Genomic DNA, 7,887 nt, shown 5'->3' on the forward strand with positions numbered 1-7,887 from the left:
CGATGATTTTCTTCGAGCTTGGCTGAATAGAGATAAATGATTGAGATCTCATTTTAGTGATTATATTATTTCACTAAAATATCATTTATAGGTGGCCAAGTGTTTTAAGGATAAAATACATTGAAAGGGTGTAACGGTAATTTTATCCCTATGCAATGTAGATCATCTATAGAGGATCATTGATTATTGGGATTATAACAATGGATAATTGATAGCGTATCTATATCGTGGAACATATAGAGCGTTCTATATAACTGAGAGTGCAATTCCATGTTCTATGAGTGGATGCAATGGGGAATTAATAAGTTAGTGGATTTACTTGGTAAATTCTAGGTCTGCTTATTGGAAGCTCGGTTATATAGGCCCATGGTCCTCATACTAGTTGAGACCATACTGCTTGTAAAACTCAGTTAATTGATTTTAATTAATCAATTATAATTCTAAAATTAGACTATGTCTAGTTTATGAATTTTCACTAAGCAAGGGCTTAAATGTGAAGAAAAGAGATTCTAGGTCTTATTTATTAATTAAGAGACTTTGATTAGTCTAATTGATAAATATACTAAATGACAATATTATTTAATAATTAATTTTAGTTATTAAATAATTGGAATTGGCATTTAAGTGGTTAAATTGGAAAATTGGCGTTTTGAGAAAATGAGATGGAAAAATGACAAAATGGAAAAATTGTAAAGTGGGGCCCAATCCAATTCCTATGGCCGGCCACTATGCATGGATTTACCATTTATTTTTCTATTATTTTAATGCTAATTAAATCTAACCTAAACCTAGGTGGTTACCTATAAATAGATAGTGATGGCTCGCACTTAACAGATTGATGAAATTTCACTTTCAGAAAACTTTCCTGAGCTTTCTTTCTATTAAGCCGAAACCACTTCCTCTCTTTTATTCTTCATAATTTCAAACCTTGAGTGATAGAGTGAGTGCCCACACACATCAAGTGGTATCTCAATCATAGTGTGTAAGACTGTGAAGAATCCAATCAACAAGAAGGAGAATCGGGCTCAAGAAGGAGAGAAAGAGATCAAGGTTCAGATCTTGATAATGCTCTGCTACAGAAAGGAATCAAGGGCTAGAGATCTGAATGGAAGGAGTCATTATATTCCGCTGCAACCCACTGTAAGGTTTCTTAAACTTTATATGTGTTTATTTCATTATTTTAGAGAATTCATATTAGGATGTTAAACAACATACATGGTAGTAAATCTAGATCCTGGTAAAATAATTCCAACAACTGGCCTCAGAGCCATGGTAATGATTTAGTTTCATGAAATATGGATTTAAAACAATGTTTGTGTTGATTTGGATGGTTTCATGTTGGTTTATGTGATTATTTGATGAATGTATGTGATTTACGAAATTTTCCATGAAATTATTTTATTTGGATTCCTTGTGAAAAATTAAGCAATTTTGTTTTTTACGGAACTCGATTCCGATAAAAATTGCAAAAGTTATGAAAGTTTGAAGTTTCAGGTGCACATGGTCCTATTGCACGCACGCCAGTCACTCGGACAAGGTGACGTGCGCGCGCGTGCTTAGGACAGATCTTGTCTGAACTCGGTCCGCTGGGCGTGTCCCTCCTTCAAACACGCAAGGCACGCGTAGATATGCAGCATCTAACCGAGAAACATCAGTTAAGGAGGCTGCAGCTCCTTTTCGTGCGCGCGCGTAGGGGCTGCTAGACTTCTCGACAGCAGGTGCACTTGCACCAAAAATTTTGATTTTTGTGGGATTTTTTCCCAATTTTGGATTTTTGCAATTTCAAACCCAAAATTTTAAAATAAAATATTATTTTTAAAATATTTGAACTTAAATATCATCTTTAAATTAATAATATTTATTTTTAAATAGACTATTATTAATCTTTGATATTTTGAGGTTTAAATTTAAAAAATTGATTATTTTATTTTTAAATTATGATCAGATTTAAAAATTTGTTAATTTATTTAATATTTATATATTATTTATTTTTAAGATTAGATATTTAAATATTATATATATTTTAAATTAATTATATCATTATCTTTTTTAAGTTGAAATATTATATTAAAATCACCTTATATGATAAATTAAATAATTAATAAATTTTAAATTAACCTAGATATTTTTATAGATATTCTACCCATAGTATTTTCAAATTCAAAAATTTGTTATTTTGTTAAATATTTAATTGTTTATAAATTATAAGTTTGAAAAATGATATTTTACTATTTTATATCATTTGTTTTATCAAGAAGAAGAGACTTCATTAATCAAGAACAAACCATCCACGCACAAACAAAGGCACAGCCAAAGCTGCTCACAAAGAAACTAAATGTTACACTTTAACTTGCCAAGAAAAATCCTTTCGTCTAAGGCTAGCTTCCTGTTATAAACATAGTATAATCTATATACAAGAACCTATTTTTATCTCTTTAACTGTAACACTAACAAGTTTAAAGTAGCCTTCAAAAATACAAATGTTTCGGTTAGACCAAATGTGGTGGATACAAGTAGTCAATGTAGCTGTAATGAGAGCAGCAATAACACCGGACTTCTTGCTAGCCAACCAAGTAGTCCAACTTCCAAAGTCTCTAGACCATGCAGAAAAACCCAGCCAAGAGAAGATAGCATCTGTAACTTTCCTTGAAAAGTCACACTCAAAGAACAGGTGGGCATGACTCTCATTAGAGAGACCACAAACAGCACAAAGAAGCGTCTCCAAGGGAATATTAAATCGAGTGAGAAGATCCCTAGTGAGAAGATGAGAGTTTAAAGCTTGCCATAACATAAATCTATGTTTGGGCAAGTTAACTCTATTCCATACTGTGCCTGAATACAAAACAGGGTGTTGAACTATGGTGCTATTATAGAGTAAAGAAGTTTTGAATTTACCCTTACAACCAGCAGCAAGGATTTGAGTTTTGGAGAAACTGCCTCAACGCACAAAGCTTCTTCCAATACTAGCTTGAGTCTAGTTTCATAGGGGTATCCCAAAAGTCACATTTCCTCAGATAAGTAGCATGAATCCAGCGAACCTAAAGCACATCATGCTTTTCAGAGATAGCCCAGATATACTTGGCTAAAACGACTCTATTCCAGGTAGGACCATCCAAAAAACCAAGACCTCCATACTTTTTAGGCAAGCAGACTTTTTCCCAAGAAGGGATATGAAGCTTGCATCTATTGCCCTCAATTCCCCAAAGAAAACCACGACACAGTCTTTCGACTTCCTTTATAATACTTTGAGGCAAAAGGAAAATACTCATCCAGTAGTTCTGAAGATCCAGCAGTACAGAATGAATAAGTTGACCTCTCCCTGCAAACGACAAATGTTTAGTAGCCCAAGTATGCAGCCTCACCTTAATTTTCTTTAAAATAACTCCACAGTCTTCTTTCCTCCATTTTGTTGGCCTCATGGGAACCCCAAGGTACTTGAGGGGAAATGAACCCTCCTCAAGACTAAGAATGCTAAGCAGCTCTTTTTTCTGTCTCTGAAACACCTCCAAAGAACACCTGAGATTTTTCAAGATTAGCTTTAAGACCTGAAGAGGCACTGAAATCATCTAGCACAGATTTTATGATATGAATAGACTGAACATCTCCCTTGCAAAAGATAATTAGATCATCTGCAAAACAAAGAGAGATTAACTTCAGAATTCTACACATCGAATGATAGCTGAACTTGCTGTCAACAGCCGCATGGTGAAGTCTTCTAGTAAGATACTCCATAACAAGAATGAACAAGAGCGGAGAGATTGGGTCCCCTTGGTGAAGCCCTTTCTCCCCTTTGAACTTTCCTTGAATCCGGCCATTCATCAGCAAAAGATAACTTGTGCTTCGTAAACAATCCATGATCCAACCAATAAACTTGGAAGGAAAACAGAGAGCTGCTAAAATGTCTTCCAAGAACCCCCAATCAACGGTGTCATAGGCTTTACTCAAGTCAACTTTAATGGCACAACGAGGGGTGATAGTTTTCCTTCCATAACATTTGATAAGACCTTTAATGAAAGCCCCTTGATTTTGGTCCACTAACCATGGAAACACTTTAGCTAATCTTGTGCACAAGAGCTTAGATATACCCTTGTATATGGTAGTACAGCAGGCTATTGGGCGATAGTCTATTGCACGAGAAGGACAATCGGTTTTAGGCACAAGGGAGATGGTGGTTTCATGGAGATCAGCAGGGGACCTACCATTCTCAAAAAATTGTATCACAGCAGTGCAAATATCTCCCCCAATTTTAGGCCAAAGCTCTCTATAAAAGCCTGAACCATAGCCGTCAGGACCCGGGGATTCGGTAACCGGGATGCTAAAGAAAGCTTTCTTTATTTCTTTTCTGGTAAAAGGCTTCAGAAGCCCAACTTGCTAATGAAGGGAAAGTTTCCTCCCACTGTCCATACACTCCCTGTTAAACAAAGAATGGGTACTACTCGAACTCTCCATAAACCCTTTAAAATGCTCTAAAAAATGATTCACCACCTCAGGAAAATGGTCCACCTGTTTTCCTTCATTGTTAATAAAAGAAACAATATTGTTATTCATCCTTCTCTTCTTAAGAGACGCATGAAAGTAAGCATTATTATCATCACCTTTCCTTAGCCAAGTAATTTTACTACGTTGTTTTAAGGAAGCTATGATACATTTTACCTTGAGATTCTTACGCTTCTACTGCCCTTTTTTCAGCTTCCTGCAGTAACAAATTCCCAGGATTGGCCTGAGACTCATGAAGAGCTGAACAATACGTCTCCTTAGCCAAGGAATAAGACTTCCCAATGTCACCAACTGTCTCTCTATTAAATCTAATCAGCTTGTGTTTCAACCTCTTCATTTTGAGAAAAATTCTGTGTAGACCCGTGCTAGAACAAGGCTGCTTCCAACTATCCATTACTACATTTTTAAATTCACTGTGCTCAGACCAAAAATTGTAGAAACGGAAAGGTTTATAGCCAATAATCTCAGGTTTCCCATTAGAGACAACACAAGAACAATGGTCTGACAGAGTATCCCATTTGAACATGGCTGCCGAATTGGGAAAAGGATCAGCCCAATCTTCATTAGCAAAAACATGATCGATCTTTGAGTAAATTCGCTTTCCTCCTCCCTGCTCATTAGTCCAGGTAAAATTGGAACCCGAACTTTTCAAGACATCCATAAGTTGAATCGAAAGCCAGTTATTAGAGGCTAAGAGTTCTCCAGGAGTAACCGGGTTCCCACCTTGTCTATCTTCAACATTAAAGACTGAATTAAAATCTCCAAGCAAGAGCCAAGGTTTAACTGGTAATTTCGGGTCTGAAAGGGTATGCCACATTGATCTCCTCTCTTCTACAGTATTCAGCCCATAGACAAAAGTGATGCTAACCGCCATTGTGAAACCTGCCAATTTAACAAAACAATGGACTAATTGATTAGTATCCTTAGTAACAATAACACGAGCAAAAGTCCTTCTCCAAATCACAAGAATTCTTCCTTCTGTAACCGAACTAGTATAGTAGTCCCAGCCATGAAATTTCTTTTCCATCATATCTTTTATTTTTTTCCCTTCACTTTAGTCTCCAAAAAAGCGCCAACACCAATTTTATTCTAATTACAGAAGTTTAAGACCTCATCCTGTTTATTCAACTTATTTATCCCTCTAACATTCCAGCTTAAGATGTTGCAACAATCCATTAACTAGATTGTAGTGGGGAGGAATCTAGTTTCGGATCGTCAATCCACTCCTCTGTTTCAGCTTCCAATCTTCCTGGTTGTAAATCAAGAATATCAAAAGCATTTTTATCTTTATCCACTTGGGGTTCCGGACCTTTTACTTCTTTCGGCTTATGAGCTATTTTCTTCGGGGTAATCCATTTTTTGTTCCCTTCTTTTTTATTCTGAGTAGCAGCCGAGATAGTAGAGGGATTCTCTGCCTTAGTATCATGTTGCATCATTACAGAAGAACTTTTAACCGCTCCTGTTATCTCTACTTTCTGAGTTTGCTTCTTTTTCTCTTGACCATTCTCTGCTTTCCTACAATCCACCGTTAGATGGCCATAACCAGAACAGGATTTACATTAGACAGGGATCCATTCATAATCAACTGCTTGCTCAACTAATTTCCCATACTCATTTAAAAACTCAATGGACCGTGGAGGTGTTTCAGCAATGTCCATCTCTACCAGCACTCTAGCAAATTGAATTCGGGAACGTTCTTTAGTAAATTTGTCCATCATCAAGGGCTTCCCTATTGTGCTAACAAGAGCACTAAGACAATTGTTACCCCAGTATTGAAGGCCAAGTCCATGAAGACGAATCCATAAGGGGACTGATCTAATCAATCAGATTGAGTATAGATCCTTGGACCAAGGACGCACAATCACAGGTTTTTTTTATCAAATTGAACAATCCCATTTTTAAGAACTTGATCACGGGTTGATGATTCAAAGAACTTTACCATCATAAGTCCTCTTGTCATTCTAATAACCCGCTCTATCCCCAATGTACCCCATATTCGTTTGATAAAACCCTCAAAACAGCCATAGGGGGATTAGCACCTAAAACCATACAAATAACAGCAGTATCCCAGCAAGCTGCCTGAGCATTAACTTCCTCAACATCTACCTGAGCTATTTTCTTGCCCTCTTTGAGTAATGGTTCCTCAAATTTCAATTTAGCATCAGTATTTGGGAACTTACTTGCTGAGAATTTGCTCCAATGGCTTTGAGCAGATTATTGCAGATCCATTTCTGCTTCCTCAGCCCACGATTAAGAGGCTCGAGCATCACCAAAACCCTCGTCCTAAACTTCGGAGTCTTCTGCAACTCGACCATCCTCGACCGCTTTCTGATTCGAACCTCCGTCTCCTTCCTCGACCGCATCAGCTAGGGCTTCGCCTAACTCCCCCGACTCGACTTCAGCAACTTGCTTCTCCCCTGAAATAGAGAACGAAGCTAAATCTGGAGAAACCAATCGAGGCGCAGGCTTCGTGGTGACTCTTTTCTTCCTCGCCATGGAAGAGAGAAAATCAGCCCCTGAAGCTTTTTTATGTTTTCATACTCTAATTATATCATTTTACTTATTAGAAATTTATAGATTGTATTTTAAATATTTAAATAACTTAGATATTTTTGTAGAAATTTGAATAATGCTTAATTTGAGATATTTTGATATATAATTAGGAAAATTATTATTTATTTATTATTTTATTCTTAAAATAATAATTTCCTAACCATATCTATTTTAAAATTGATTTATTTTATTATTTAATTTTATTAAATTATAAGATTAGAAAATGATATTGAAGATATTATTTTCAAATCATTTATCTTATTTGATATTTAATTTAATTTGATAAAATAATTCAAATAAACCTAGATATTTTAAATTAGTTTTCATTTTTGATTTTTTTTTTTTTTAAATTTTGATGAGATTTTTAAGGTTGGTTTAAAAAACCCTAAATTTTCAAAATTTAGTTGGTTAGTTTAAAATAATAATTTAATTACATTAATATCTTATTTCACATCTGTTACATGGACATTGTTTGTTTATTTATATTGTTTATTCAAAACTTTTTTTTAACAAATCTATTATTTATTTGATCTAAATTGCTATGATTAACTTGTTGACAGATCCAATGATTTGATTTTAATCATAGTCCAATTGTCAATAGATCCTATAAATAATCTGTAACAGGTAAATTTTGTACTTCTTTCATCTGTGTAAACCTAGTAACATGATATGGCCCATCCAAATCATTTGACCTGTGTGAGCCTATGTGTTTGCTTTTGGGCTTAGATGCATATAGGAAGCCCATTTAAGTTTTAAGTGTTGGGTTTTATGCCCTAAATAAAACTCATTTCAATATAATCAGATTTACTTATTAATAAAGATCAGAAATAACATTTA

The sequence above is a fragment of the Cannabis sativa genome, chromosome 3 (assembly GCF_029168945.1).
Source record: "Cannabis sativa cultivar Pink pepper isolate KNU-18-1 chromosome 3, ASM2916894v1, whole genome shotgun sequence".
NCBI lineage: Eukaryota > Viridiplantae > Streptophyta > Magnoliopsida > Rosales > Cannabaceae > Cannabis > Cannabis sativa.